The following is a 16,380-nucleotide window of genomic DNA, read 5'->3' as shown; positions in this document are numbered from 1 at the left end:
ATACCAGTTAGGCACAAAAAAAAGAAAAACAGAGAATTTTTCACAAATTTGGTATAGGATATCTAAAGAATATAGAATAGAACTTGTGTTTCTTCGAAGTTAACAAGTGTACGAGCTTTATATGCGCTCAAGAACGAATTACGAGGATTATAAAAGCTACGTGTGACTAGAATTCGGTAGTGCCCGGGCTCGGAACCCCAGGCATGTATTTCTGCAATGAAAAGGCTCCTCAAAGAAAACCATATCCCAGGTGAAAAGATTTTTAGAGGTGTGACCAAGGTCAGGCCGTTAACTGGCTCTCAGCGAATTTTAAGAAATCAGGTGATTGGCTGACGTAACCGCGGATGTGCTTAAAAAAATACTGAGATTGTGCTGGTGATATACAAAAAAAATTAGCACATCCATTGACTTCGTTGCCGCCTGAACAACGACTGATTGGAAGAGATCGGACAAATACACAGCAGAAATGTGTAAGCAACAATTACATATACTATATATACATGGTGAAGTCCAAAATAAACAAGATTGAGCTAAAACAGACATGCCAGTAGCTTTTTCTGATAACTTCCAGTTCATTTATTTAAGAAAGTCCCTTCTGGCCTCGAACTAAAGCTTTTGCGCGATCTAAAAGCTTTTCGAAAGAAAGCCTTTTGGATGGGCTCTACGGACACAAAACGTTTTCCTTTCATGGCCAAATGCAATTTTCTGAATAGGTAGAGGTTCCAGAGAGCCATATCAGGCAAATAAGGTAAGTGATTGATGGTTAAAAAGCGACTTCTAGTCAAAAAATCAGTCACAAGAGTAGATCGAATTCGACGAATGTGATGCAGCAAATGCTTCAAAACGCCCATTGGCCGAACTCCTTGTGGACGACTCCCTTGAAATTGTAAAAACAAATGAGCATCGACTTAATTTTTGACTTCTCCAACGCGATTTTTGGGTGGTGGCTCGTCTGGGGTCTTCCATTCGGCACTTTGACGCTTAGTCTCAGCTTCATATTGGAAACACCACGTTTCATCACCAGTTACAATGTTGCAAAGAAAGTTCTCGTCTTTTCTCGTCTCTTCAATGAGGTTTTTCGAATGCTGAATTCTGAGCAATTTTTGGTCCTCAGTTAACTTGAGCGAAATGAGACGTGCACAGACCTTTCGTAAGCCCAAATGATCAGTTGAAATGCGATAAATCGATGTTTTGCAGATATTCTACTCCGATTCCATGAATTTCAATGATGATTTCGATTCATTTTTTATACATTTACGAAGAATTTCGATGGAGTTTTAGGTGATTACTGATTTTGGGCGGCTGGTAAGTTCATTGCCATTTATGTCCTCCCAACCATCTCTGAAACATGTAAACCACTCATGAACTCTGGCACGAGATATACAATCATCGCAATAAACTTTTTTCATCAATTCAAATGTTTCTGTAAACGTTTTACCGATTTTAAAACAAAATTTGATATTAGCTCTTTATTCGAAACTCATTTTACTACCGATGACAATAACTTCTGTTCCACTGAACCCAATGTCATTAAGCTTTCACTGGAATTCAGCTAGGCATGTAACTTCCAACGCACTAACTCATTAAAAAGGACTTCACCTTGTACTATAGAAATTGGTATCCACTCCATGATTAGCCCTTTAGTCGCTCTAAAACATAACATATATGGCCCACTTAGAAATATAACCAATAAACCAAAGTAATACTTTATATCGTAATTTATTTTTTTGTAGAGGTTTTTAGATACTCAGAGAAATTATGTAAATGGAAATTATTTATTTATTATAACTATTTTAACCCAAAAGTATGTAAATATGTGTAAACATGAAAAATGGGGAGCAATTTTTAACAAAGGGATTAAAACAATAGAAGTGAATGGACTAAACTCCGAAAGACTTTCATTTACGCTCACGAAGGTTAGGGGCGGTTGATGAATTTTCTTTGCCGGCCTCAAAGGATAAACTTCAGCAAAGCTTTTTAAGGAGAAGGCCAACTAAACTAAATTATCGCTTGCCAGAAAGCTTGATCGAATGCATTATTGATTGTTGTTGTTTATTTGCTTCCAATGCTACAGCATATTAATGTTCACATAGTAACAACCACATACATACATGCATACGTAAGTACACTTTTAACACAAATCCCTTTTATTTAATTTTTCAAGTATTTATTTTAGTGATTTTAGTCGTTACGCCGAGCCGAGTGTAACACTCTTAGGCGTACTGTTAACTGCATACACATACACATTTAAATACATTAATATATATTTGTTTGAATGTCTACATACATATGCATGTAAGTCTCAACAATTAAGACACTTTTATTCGTATGAAAAGTGCACTTGTAAAAATATACGGAATAAAATTATTTATGAGACCTATTTGTTTTGCTTTATCGCAGAATTCATGTAACAATGCCAACATCAAAAAGATCTCCTCCACTTCTGCTTCGTGCACATGTCTCGAGGTTTTCCTAGTCCGCCAACGGTTGGATGAGCAGTCAGGTTGCGCAGCTAATTCACTAGATTTATAAATAAAATCATGTAATAAGAAGGTATGTTTTAGTCAAATGCGTTCTGCACCTACAGTTTAAAATATTGCTGTTACTTCGTTAAATTATGGGCACTAATGTCTATGCTAGAATGCGTTTTAAGGTTAAATGCTTGGCATGCCAAAACTGCATTCACTTACATAATTAGATATTTTCAATATATAAAAATTAATTTTTCAAAACGACGAAGATTTTTTCGGTTGTACTTGGTTTTGTCGAAAAACCGCCGGTTTTCTCCTGATGCTCTCCATTTCAATTCAACCGGGCTATTCGAGACATGTTCTTCGATTTCGATGTAACTCAAATATGTTGCTCTCTGGTCAAAATAATGAGACACGTATTTTTGTGTTCGCCCGAAAAATTTTTTTTTTCATGATTTATCGGCAATTTTGTATTTCGGCTCAAAATCGATTTTTTCAATTATATAAGACATAGCTGTGGTCATAGGACGATGGCTTCACACGCGGAAAAGGTAGGTTTACCATTTAATACCCATTGCAGTAGCTGTGGGCACCTTTCAGAGCAGGAAAAACTGTTGAGCACTTTCCCTGTAAATGTCCAGGTGACCCTTTTTTCGATAGCCTTGGACAGTGCGGTAACCTGAATCCCATCAATATTCTCCAATACATCAACAGCTTTGGCTGACTGTAGATATCTGCCTGTTGGGGAGTGCCAGAGTGGGACTTCAACCATTTCACCTACCTGATTTCGATGCTGTGTGAATATTACTGAAACGTTTTTGTGAAATTATGAATAATTGCAATTAATGATATTCGATTATTTAGTAGTCGAGCGCAAGTACCAAATGACGAAGACCAACCAGTAAATTTAGTGGTACATCGTGAAGAATAAAAATAGAAAAATTAACTATTTGTTGTATATATATAATTGGCGCGTACACCGTTTTTTTTTTTTTTTTGGTGTTTAGCCGAGCTCCTCCTCCTATTTGTGGCGTGCGTCTTGATGTTGTTCCACCAATGCAGAGACCTACAGTTTCAAGCAGACTCCGAACGGCAGATATTTTTATGAGGAGCTTTTTCATGGCAGAAATACACTCGATGGTTTGCCATTGCCTGCTGAGGGGTGGTCGCTATTAGAAAAAATGTTTTCTTCATTCTTGGTCTTTCACCGAGATTCGAACCTACGTTGTGGGACGAGTATTCTGTTGAAGAATTGAGATATGCAATTGACGAATTGCAAAAGGAAACTGACAATGAAAATAATAAAACTAATCCAGACGGATTATCAACATCTGAGACGCTAGAATTTATATTTCGACTTTTCTTTTTCACAAAGAATGTACAATACAAAATCTTGAGAGAAAACATTAAAATTTTCGTTACATGGGCGATAGCAGACTTATTCCGGGTTAAAGTCTCAAATTAATGAGATATCAACTCATGATGATTCCTCCACGTGAATAAAAAAAGTCAAGAAACTCACATACGCCTTACATATCCCAATCAATGGAAACATACAAATAAAAGAGAAATTATAAATTTTCAGCAAAGAATGTGGCAAGTTGTATAGCAGTATGCGGAATATTTAGGTTTGCTCAAATTCGAGGTATTTGTTTCGAATTACTTCAGCAGAAAACATTTGTACGCTACATAAACACGCGAGCAAACACAAAATATAGTACATAAGTAAGAAATAATCGAAATACTTGAAAATTTTATTACATGCCACCTACTGTTGTTGCTGTTTCTTGGTTGTTTGCTGCAAAAGCAAGATGAAAGCATGTACAATTTACACACAAACGCCGTGCACACATATACATATATATAAATTAATTTACTCGGACATGCTTTTGTTGACATATGCTCGTATGTAGTCAAGCTTATGCGAATCATTTCTTTTTTCTTCCCTCAAATGATTAGAGTATATGTGTTTACGAGACGCTTACAGTGTAACGAATGCGGCTAAATCTATAAAAATTATACTTTTTATTCTGTACTTGTGAAAATTTATTGGCTAGGAAGTTGAGGTCTTCATCCTATGCATACTTTATGATTGTATAAGGCGGTTATACGACGAATTTTATCATACGGATCGGTAGTTTGGTGGAAAGCTCTTGGAGGAGATTACAACATAAAATTACTTGACAGAATGCAAAGATCACCCAGAATGACCCGGATTTATATGGTCATCAAAAAACTGCCACGTCACGTGAAATGGTTGAAGGCAAAGAAACGACTTGAGCGAAATCCCCGACGAAGTGCCAATCAAATTGCGAAAGAACTGAAAATATCTGACCGTAGAATCCGTAGCATACTGAAAAATGATCTCAAAGTCAAACCTTACAAGATCTAAAAGGCGCATGATCTCACCCCAAAGCAGCAACAAGTCAGACTTGAGAGAGCTAAGGAGTTGCTTCGCTTCCATTTTTCAAATTGAGCAATTCGTAAACTCCCAAACCTATAGGGTTTATTTGACCGACCACTCATACGGCGTATGAACAATTTGAGTCATTGATTGGCCACCAGGAGGCAGCACCCGCCACAGGCAATGGTTTGGGCCGCTGTAACCGCAGATGGGCGCTCTCCAATCGTTTTTATCGAGCCTGTCGTGAAGGTAAATGCGAAATATTATGGGGAAAGTATTCTGGAGGTTGCTTTGAAGCCGTGGGTAAACAAACATTCCGGTGGCAGACCATGTACGCTTCAACAGTACGCAGCACCGTCTCGCAAAGCTCGAGTGAAACAATAATGGCTAAAAAACAACTTTCCGAACTTCATAACGTCCACACAATGGCTCACAAATTCACCAGACGCGATTCCGATGGATTATTCTATTTAGGCCATTTGGAAGAGCAAAGTCCAAACTAAAATAATCACCAGTCTCGAGACGCTGAAAGAAGTCATTGTCCGCGAGTGGGCCAAAATACTGGCAAGTCACATTCGGGCAGCTTGCCATTCCTTTCTGCACCGTCTCAAGGCCATAGTCAAGGCAAAATGTGGTCATATCGGCAAAAGTTAATTGATTCTTAAATTTGTATTATTTTCACCCGTTTTTTACTTTGAATTGAATAAAAGTAATTTTCCAAACTAAATTTGTGGCCATTTTAATTGGTTACACTTCGAGTGTCGGACCCTATAACAATGTCTTCCAGGCAGAAGTATTGGCAATAGGGGAAGTTTGTATACTACTAATCGCAGAGTTCTCTTTTAAGGGCGATATCCAGGCACTGGATTTGACTACAACAACCACTAAACGGTGGAAGAAGGTAGGAGTAACCTTACCTCCTTGAGCGTAAACCATAAAATGATAACGTTATTCGTGTCCCGGAATATCGGACCATTGGGCCAAACGAAAAAACAGAAAAACTGGCAAGAGGGAGAGCTGCCATGAATAACCTTCTTGCAAAATCAGTATTCACACCACTGGGTGCAATCAAGAATCTAATCTCCTCAAAATATCTACGAATAGGTATTGTAGATGGAAGGATCAGACAACCTGCAACATCAGCAGATTGTTATAGCTCAACTACACCCACAAACAATCGTCAACATTTGACAAATATGAAACGAAGGGATGCCTGCGACTCACGGCAGTGATAATTGGCTTCTGGCCCATAGGTGAGCCAGCAGCCAAAATGGGTATCCCTTATAATATATTAATATGAGGAAAAAGAAATACATTATTTTCTCGGTAAATGGCTGTAGGGCAGTTAATGCTCGTTGTCAAGGCGACATTTCGCACTAATAAAAAAATCGTTTGTTGTTTTTTGTTTGTTTCATTCCGTTATGAATTACAGGGTGTTAACAATGGAAGGAAAATTCGGTACATTTTACAGTTTTTCTTTGATAAAGAAGTAAATGCAAGCCAGGCGGCTGAAATTGTTAATGGTGTTTATGGTCCCGATACCGAGTCGTCGATTCCGTTTAGGCATTTTTGATGTTAAAGAAAATGTCGAGAAAAGCACACAAATAATCGAAATTGACCGGCTTTTTAGTAGTCGTAAAATTGTTTTAAGCCATTTGCGCAAATATTTTACGCAAAAATAATGTATTTCTTTTTCCCCAAATAAATATTTTTTTATTTCCGCCCGCATGAGAGGTAGGCGTGGCAGTGAGCCAATCTTTGTCACATTTCAATTATTTGTCTTTCCCAAGTGAACATAAAATGAGGACGAAAATTCAACGAAATCAAAGTAATCTCACTAATTGTGTGCACAAATTTTAAGGAGGCGTTACACTGTGCACTTTCATGTATGTATGTACGTAGTTACTGTACCGAGTTTTAGCAAAGGCGGATGCGGTGGTGCTGTGGCAATTTGTTAAGCACTCAACATACTTGTATTGCTTTGCGATTTCGTGGTGGCTACCCCGTATTTTTTATTTATTTTTTTTTTAATTTAATTTCTTTTTTTTTTTGTTTTTTTTGGTAGGAAAAGAATGGGAGTGAATGTCAATACAAAAGCTAATTCTATTTATACGCCTATCTACGGCTAGCTCAGGCACTTGGCACATTCAAATGAATACAGTAGCCCATATTTTATATCTCGTCGGTGGTAAGGTGAATGCAAAAAACACTTTATTACAACGTAATCTGCACAACACTCTGCCCTGCATATTGTTTAAGTTAAAAATACCCCGTAACGTATGCGGTCGCAGGCGCTGCGCCTTGCTGCACTTTGCGCGGCTATGCTTTGAATAGTTTAGCATTGATTGTTGAATTTTTAAATTAGAAAAAAGGCCCTTCTTACTGCTGTACTGGTATTTAACGCTGCTGAGTTTTTTTGTTTCGGTTTTTGTGTTTTTTTTAACAATTTCACAAATTTCATCTCCTATCGAAGGCGGCGATCATAAGTTAGAAGCTTGCAACTATGTATAAGGCACACTGATACACATACTCGTATATGTACATACTTATACATACATACATATGGATCATCATATTATTATTAAGTTTTAGCTAACACACAGCATGCGTTGCTACGCGACAGTAAATAAAGTGAAAACAACCAATCAGAGAAATATTAAACAAAAATGTTTTTACTAATTTTTTTATCTTTCAATTTTTGGTTTTTATTGTTGTTGTCGCAGCAGTATAAACATTCCCCATACATATACGGGAAATGCTGCTGAAGTGACAGTCCTTGGCTCGTTCCGGTTACATAGAACCGATTGTCGTGGGAACTGTCAATTTTTGGTCTTCTCATTTAGGGCGTAAGTAAGCAATTGATCTGGAGCAAGCTATCTGGTATAATTAATTGATCTTTACACGGATTTTCCAGTTCGATTCCACCACATTTAAAAAATTGTTCCTTGGCTTTATTTGTTGTACAGCAAATGCAAGGTGCATTAGAAAGTACAGCCGCTTGAAATTTAAAGGCAAATCATTGAGGTAGGAATAATTAAAATAGGCGAAATAAGCACATTTTCCGCTTTCCACCGGCAACACTGGTTAACAAATAATTAATGATTTTTTTACCCAAGAACCTGACCATCGAATCTAAACTCGTAGCTGTGTTTACCGGACACTGAACGATCGGCACACACACGGAAAGACTAGGTTTACCATTTAACCTCTATTGCAGAAGATGTGGGGACCTTTTACTAGTAGAGAAGGAGACTGTTGAGCACATTCTCTGTAAATGGCAGGCTTTGGCAGCTAGACGAAAGGTTACTGGGTGCTCCTTTCTTCGTCAGCCTGGGGCAGTGCGCCAACCTAAATCCCATCAATCTTCTCCATTATATCAACAGCTCTGGCTGGCTGTGGATATCTTCCTGTTGTCATGAGACCTACCATAATGATATCAAAACGGCGCTGTAGTGGTACTTGCCAGTGTGGTACTTCAGCCATTTCACCTACATACATACCTACCTACCAGACCATCGAACTTCTATGTCAAATCGCTCACTGTGCTGAGTTAAAGAAAAGAACGTAGATAATAAAAAATGCTCATATCAAAAGAACCACTTAGCCGATCAAAACCAGTGATATATCGAATTAAAGGTAATTAAATTGTTCATGTTCAATTTTTATTACATTTTAGGTATTTATTACCTTCTGCTCAAATATGAACGAGACGTTATCAATAAAAAGGTCCGCGGATGACATATGGCAAAAATAAATTTTTTGTTTTTTGGTAGGACTGTTATAAGTTTACATGGCAAATTTCAGCGTGATATGTCACATAGTTTGTTTTCTGTGCTACTGTAAACAAGTCAAGCTCGAGTGTGTTCTTCGAATTCTCTTTTATGACTTCAATTGTCTCAAAATGTTTTCCACGGAGCGGCAACTTGAGCTTGGGAAACAGGAAAAAGTCACATGGAGCTATATCAGGCGAATACGGTGTTTGCGGAACGATATTAACATTATTTTTGTTCAAATAATCGCGAACAAGACGTGATGTGTGAGCTGGTGCATTATCGTGATGCAAGAACCATGACTTGTTGTCCCACAATTCCTTCCTTTTAAGACGAATGTTCTCGCGCAAACGCTTTAAAACGTCTAAATAATATTCAGCGTTAACCGATTTTGCGATTTGTGCGATTTTCAAGCACAATTTCCTTTACTTTTCCGATGTTATCGTCGTTTACTGATGTTGCTGGACGTCGTTCATGAGGCAAGTTTTCAACCGATGTACGGCCCCCTTTGAACGATTTGTACCACTGGAAAACACGTGCACGCGATAGAGCAGAGCCCCATAGGTTGTCTGCAACATTTTTAAGGCGTCTGAAGCCGAAATTTTGTTGGAATAACAAAATTTCAAACAAATTCTTTGTTCAACTTGAATTTCCATCGTTAAATTCGAAGAACATACTCGAGCTTGACTTGTTTACAGTAGCACAGAAAACAAACTATGTGACATATCACGCTGAAATTTGCCAACCAAACAAAAAATTTATTTTTGCTATATGTCATCCGCGGACCGTTTTATTGATAACATCTCGTTTATTATAATTATTTTTCATAATTTTAATTTTATTTATTAATCATAATAATTAATATTTTTTAATAATAAATTTTTTTTTTTTGGAAAAATATGAACATCCTCGATGTAAGAAATATATGAGTGATTTTCGAAAATGTCTGTTTTTAATCATTTCTTAAACTCAAGATATCTCGAAAACATTTGAGACATTAATGAAAAATTTATTTCTCTAAGTATTTTGTTATAGTTTTTTTTTCAAAAATTTGAATTTTTGTTTTGTTTTGCGTTATTTTATGCTCTCAATGGTTTATTTTGTAAGAACTATTGTGTTGGGAAATAAGTTCACAGCGTTTTTATGCTTTCTTTTACTTTACAATGATTTGTTTGCTATTTGGCAAAGAGTAAGTATTCATTCAAGACGAATCTATTAAAGGCGGTGTTGGTAAGTCAGCTGATTTGTTTTTTTCCCCTTTCGCTGTGTCCATTTGGCTGTCAGCACAGAATGAAACAAGGCGAATTCATGCTATGTTTTCTACTCTTCCAATACTTTGCCATGGCAATCAAAAGTACGAAAACTTGGGAGCCTGCGTGCCTCACGAGCTCAACGAAAAAAACTACGGAAGTCGCCTTCAAATTGCTTCTCAGCAGCTCGCACGCCATCGAGCAACACGCGGTCATAAACAGCACTTTTTGTACCAAAATCGGGAGATAAGAAATGGTGCCTATACGAGCGCATCAATATAAAGCAAAGAAAGGAGTGTCTGGCTCCAGGAGATACGCCAAAGTCGAGAGTCAAGCCGGATCTTCAACCAAAGAAGATCGTGATATGTATTTGGTGGGACTGGAAGGGCATGGTGCACTGGGAAATACTCGAGAAGAATGCCACGGACAACAAAGAGCTCCACATTTCCCAGGTACCCCGCGTGAATGAAGCTATTCGACTGAAAAGACCTGATCGCCATGATCAAATCATACTCCTTCACGACAACGACCGGCTCCATGTTGCACAAGTCGTCAAAGCCGCACTGCAAGAGCTCGAATGGAAGGTCCTTCAGCATCCGCCGTATTCTCCGGACCTTGCACCGACCGATTAACCTTCGATAACAAAGAGGTCCTTAAAAACTGGCTCAACAACTTCTTTGACACCAGACCAGGTGGTTTTGGTGGAACGGCATAAACAAATAGGTCGAGAAGTGAGAACAGGTTATAAACAGCAACGACGAATATATAATTGATTAACTTAATATATTAATATAATTATTGTTTTTTGTTTAAGCAAAAGTCTAAAAACGCTACGAACTTATTCCCCAACCCAATATATTGTATAAAAAACTATTTTCGAAATGTTTAAACTCTAATTTTTGCTTTGACCAGGCTTAAGTGGTTAGGGGTTGTCAGAATTTTTTTTTTTTTCATTTTCTTACAGTATAATATCTTAAATATATTCTGTGAAAATTTGAAGTGAATCCGACAAATTCTATTCGAGTTATTCAACAATTAACAAAGGGCGCTTGGGCGCTCCGGAGCGTTCGAGAGCAAGTCAAATGCTAGCAGCAGCTCCAAGCAACCGATAGCAAAACTTTGAATGCGTTTTTCTCAAAACTAATATATGTTTTTTGAACTGGTGATCACTGTAACTTAAAAACCGATTTTGGTGATTTTATTAGTTGGAGTGATAAATTACTTAGGTAATAAATTTGAATTTCATTATTTAATTTCTGGTTTCAATAACAATGTGATTATCCCTTTTAGGTTTAGCGTACGTGGAATCGCATTTTTGTATAGCTATATCACATATATCTATAGCTGGAATAAAATATACGTTTGATATCTACCTTGACTGTAAGTGTACGGACACTCGTTGCTCATACGCCCGGGCTGTTCAAAATGTGCATACAAAATTGAGAATTCAACAACCTGGCTATGAAAAGCATTAAATATTTTTTAGCTGAAATGCGTCTACTGCGAAAACTGTAATCAAATGTCTCGGTATTCGATTGCATCTATTCGGAAGATTTGACGGGATGCAGTTCCGTAAATTATGAAGATCGCTGAGTTGCAGAAAAAATTGCGGACTTAATACTTAATACTTAATACTCACTATTTTTAGCTAAATGATAAAAAAATGTACTTAAACCCAGTAAGAACATTTCTTTTTCGGTGTCATTCATTTTTTCGATTTGCTCCACCTTCTAACTAAAGTAGTACTGAAACCTACCCTTTTATCGCAGCTTCAACATAAACACCCCATCAAAACGTAGAATTTTCGCCTTGCTCTAGTTGCCGCTCGCTTTATTATCTTCGGACTTAACGCAGCTCCAACAAAACGCACATTTGGTGAACTCCGCAAAAGAGTATAAAAAAACGAGCAGTATTTTGGATTATGGATTCTCCGTCTGCTTGATTCGCCAGATCTTGTGCTACTCAACTTCTCTCTGTTTCCTGAACAGCGTCAAAAATTAAACCATTTGAGCCTATTGAAGCTATGAAAGAAATAATGGCCCCATTCTGCAGCACCCGACAGAAGCAGGCATTGAGCAATAGAAGATTTGCATGCTGTTTTTTTCATTTAATGTGATTTATTTTTTATTATTGTTGGGTGGAGTTCAGTAGGTGTGCGTTTTTATATGTATGAAATCAAAATATAGCAAAATGTTTTACGGCATCTGGCTCGTGGTTTAAAAGGTACATCTCTTACGAAGGTTGCACATTGTACACCCACGCTAGGTACGAGCTGACCTTTTTCCACTCATATTCCCTCAAGGGATGAGTGGGCGGGGTGTAACATTTGGCGGCAAGGCATGGCAAACATGTTCACGGATGGCTCGAAGTTGGACGGAAGGGTTAGGGGGAGAGTTTTCTGTAAGGAGCTCACCATCAAGCTCAAATTCAGGCTTCCGGACCACTGTAGTATTTTCCAAGCTGAGGTAGCCGCAATTAAGGAAGCAGGGAATTGGTTGCTTACTTCGGTAATTACCGTTCAGGAAGTAAATATTTACTCCGATATCCAAGCGGCAATTAGGGACTTGGGCTCGTTGTTTGTGCGTTCGAGATTGGTTGGAAAATGTCTGGCTTCTCTCTCGATTGCATCCGAATACTTCGATATTCGGCTCATTTGGGTTCCCGGTCACAGCGACATAGAGGGAAACTGATGTGCTGATGAGCTGGCTAGACAGGGAACTTTGGAGACGGTTTCGTCGCCTTCCCTTAAGAACCTGTGGTCTGCTCCTGGAAAGATGGACGTCGAGTCAACTCAGCGAGCGCTGGGCTAGTGCAAGGTCGCGCGATCCTTCTGGGCACGGGTAGACCGGGGACGCTCGTGGGAACTCCTAAGGTTAACATAGCACCAGCTCTCAAGTTTGGTAGGCATCCTTACCGGACATTGTCCGTTAGGCGTCCATGCGGTGAGATTTGAAATGGCCCCAAGTCCGTTGCACAGAAGCTGTCTTGAGGACGAGGTGGAATCATCTCAACACCTTCTTCTCAGCTGACCTACTCTCGTCTGGCAAAGGTATCGACATCTGGGCTATAATTTTTTCGCTACGCCTGCGGATAAAACGGGTTTAAATATTATACATCTGGTGAAGTTCATCAGTAACTTGATGCGGCTAATTACTAACGTAACTCAGCCACCGTCGGCGTCGTCGTAAGTGCATGGTCATCATCCCGAAAGGTGAAATTAACTCGTGAAAATTTTCGCGCGATGATTTATTATGATTTTGGACGCGGATTATCGATGTAGGAGTGCATTGATCAACTCAACATACTCAACTTAACAAAATCGGTCAAATTAGCATAAAGCCTCCCTAGCACCTAATGGCACTGGCTAAATGCTTTCAGTCGAAGTTGCATAACTCAGTTTTCGCCTGATTTGCATGAAATTTTGGCACAAATCTATGGAAGCGTCAACCTTTTTAAATATGTAAAAAAACACATAAAGTTCGCATGTCGTAAGATTTTGCCAAATTGTATTTACTATGTTAATGGTTTGCCTATCTATTAGTAATATTCAAGTGGCTATAGGCATAGGTATCAACCCCTTATCCAATTGGATATCAAGAATTGTACCAATTCGCGCAAGTTCAGTTGTTTTGGAGTTTCCCGCTATGTTCCTGTGGGCTGGCACCCAAATAAGATGGCACCCCAACCCGACTTCCTCGATTCAAATGAATGCCAAACACAATTTGGCTGAAACTTGGTGTGTGTTCTTCCAAGAGATGCAACTAACTAAACATAACCTCAATACGCGGTCGTAGAGCCAATTCTCTCTCTCCCTCTCTCTCTCATTTTGAACGCACTTTTCGAACAAACTCCCGTACGTATATATATATATATATAATTGGTGCGTACACCCTTTTTAGGTGTTTGACTGAGCTCATCCTCCTATTTGTGGTGTGCGTCTTGATGATGTTCCACAAATGGAGGGATCTACAGTTTCAAGCCGACTCCGAACGGCAGATATTTTTATGAGGAGCTTTTTCATGGCAGAAATACACTCGGAGGTTTGCCATTGCCTGCCGAGGGGCGACCGCTATTAGAAAAATGTTTTCCTTAATTTTGCTGTTTCACCGAGACTCGATCCAACGTTCTCTCTGTGAATTCCGAATGGTAATCACCACCAACCCATTCGGCTACGACGGTGTACGGCTCCCGTACTTAGCGTATTTTCATTATTGGGCGAGCAAGAGTTCGAAGAAATTCCACGAGTTACGAGCGCCTCCGAACTAAAAAGAGAAATTAAAATGCTAAAAAATGCCCTGCCTTCGATTTAATCACTGCAGAAATACTCAAGCAACTTCCACCTAAAAGCATCCAAATTCTCACTAACACAATGAATGCATCTTTTAAGTTTCATTATGTTCTAATTCTCTGGAAAACTGTGGAAGTTGTTATGCTTCAAAAACCTGGACACGAGGTTTCATCGTATAGACCCATATCACTTTCCCCTGTGATCTCAAACCTATTGGAAAAACTGTTGATTAAGCGACTCAATAAAATCATAGAATGAAATAAAATAAGTCCAACACATCAGTTTGGTTTTCGAAGTAATCATTCTACAATCGTCCAGGTACACAGGATCGCGCTCGAAATAGAAAAAGCACTCGAAAACAAAAAAAATATGTTCTGGCGTATTACTCGGTGTGACAAAGGCATTCGATGGAAATCTTAGAGTGTAAGTACTTCGATACTTTCAAGTCAAACAAGTTGGCAGTGTTCTTGGGCCTCTACTGTATCTTATCTTCACACATGACCTACCGTCTGATACTAATTACGTAGCAACGTTTGCAGATGACACCGCGCCGATTGCTAACTGAAAGCGAATCGGCAGCCACATTGCACACCGCTTTAAATAAAGTCTCCCAGTGGACTAATATATGGAAAATTGAACTATACATACATCATCAACAAGTACCATATTTAACCTCTGCGAAACACCTAGGTATGACACTTCATTGTAAGCTTCGATGGAAACAGCATGTTGAGAGAAAGAGAGAAGAATTAGACATTAAACTCAAAAGCATGCAATGACTCATGAATAGCAGATCAGCTCTAACTACAGAAAACAAACTGTTAGATATTAAGACCAGTATGGAGAGGGCTACCGTATACTATACAGGGCTAGTTTACTGGGGCGGCAGCCCTTGGTCGGGAAAAACCGGAGTCATTCCGGTAACGTAGAACCCGCCGCCTTGGGAAGGCCAGGACAAAACAGATCGACAATTACTGGACCAGACAGTGTACAGACAGACAATAAACGATATTCATCGGGAAACACTTACCAACTTCTCAAGCTCTCGACCCCCGAATGCCGTCATCGGAGTCCAACCACCACCCATTGAAGACGAAGAGCTCCAGCTTCCCCGAGAGTCACGCGTAAGCTTGGCACAATTACGTTCTAGATATACAGTATCAGGTTAAACTCCTACTTAACCAGAATTGACCCCGGCATACTAAACATATGTACGCACGACACTAGCCACCTTTCCACATGCCCCATCAAACCCACTTATCTAACACCACTCTAACTCTGGACCTAACCTGTCGAAACAGCAAGTTTCCTGGGTCTACCGTTAGATGAGCTAAATGAAGGCGACCGGTGATTTACACTATACTGATAGGGCAAATTATACTTCTACAACAACAACAACCAGTATGGAGTTACGGTGCGCAGCTATGGGGATGCGCCAGTCAAAGTACGAAAAACCAACTCCAACAGTTCCAATATAAGATACTTACGTGCATTATTCATGCACCATGACACTGTAGAAGTTCCGACATTGAACGCGACCTTAAAATAAACTCCGTCAACACTGAAATCTCAAAAATTGCAGTGGCCGATAAAGAAAGATTAATAAACCATATCAATGAAGAAGCAAGCAATTTAATTAAAACCGACGGATTAATACGAAGATTCAAACGCACTAAGCCGAGCGATCTCATACTTCCATAAAAAGGCTTTAGTTATGTACAGGGTTCAGCACTCGAAGTGTAACTAACTTCAGACCGCCCGCGCAGTTGATGCACGCTCATCAGCTGTCTGTTAGCTGGCTAAATGGCAGTCCAGAGTATTGTTTACAAGCATGCGGAAGCATTTTGTGGAGAGTAAACGCGAAAAAGGAAAATTAGTAATGGATTTCAAGCGTAAAAGTGTGATTGCATTATATTTGGCTAGAAAATCACAGCCAGCGATTGTTCATGAACTCAAGCACTTTAAAGTAAATAAAGTTTTTGTTTATCGCATCATTACTCGTTACAATGATACTGGTAGCATCGCGAAACGTCATGGAGGTGGTCATCAAAAGACAGAAACGTCACGTCAAATGGTTCAAAAAGTGAAGAAGCGACTTGAGCGAAATTCCCGACGAAGTGCCAATCAAATGGCGAAAGAACTTAAAATATCTGACCGTAGCATCCGCTGCATACTGAAAAGTGATCTCAAAGTCAAA

At 39.0% G+C, this 16,380-nt stretch overlaps 1 long non-coding RNA gene across 4 annotated transcripts; it reads right to left on the bottom strand.

The window, feature by feature from the left end:
- Positions 1-1,808: 1,808 nt before the first annotated feature.
- Positions 1,809-3,824, bottom strand: LOC128863276 (uncharacterized). Of its 4 annotated transcripts, none has more exons than XR_008454586.1 (3): positions 3,696-3,824; positions 3,353-3,640; positions 1,809-3,278 (listed from the first exon to the last, which is right to left on the bottom strand). It is a non-coding gene; the product is annotated as an uncharacterized LOC128863276 (long non-coding RNA). The 4 variants fall into 4 exon arrangements; XR_008454587.1 differs by having other exon boundaries at positions 1,809-2,520; positions 2,586-3,278; positions 3,353-3,815; XR_008454588.1 differs by having other exon boundaries at positions 1,809-2,636; positions 2,691-3,278; positions 3,353-3,812.
- Between the last annotated feature and the right edge of the window lie 12,556 nt (positions 3,825-16,380).

The sequence above is a fragment of the Anastrepha ludens genome, chromosome 5 (genome assembly GCF_028408465.1).
Source record: "Anastrepha ludens isolate Willacy chromosome 5, idAnaLude1.1, whole genome shotgun sequence".
In the NCBI taxonomy this organism is placed as follows: Eukaryota; Metazoa; Arthropoda; class Insecta; order Diptera; family Tephritidae; genus Anastrepha; species Anastrepha ludens.
The sequence above is the reverse complement of the archived record's forward strand: the minus strand, read 5'-3'. Positions and strand labels throughout refer to the sequence as shown.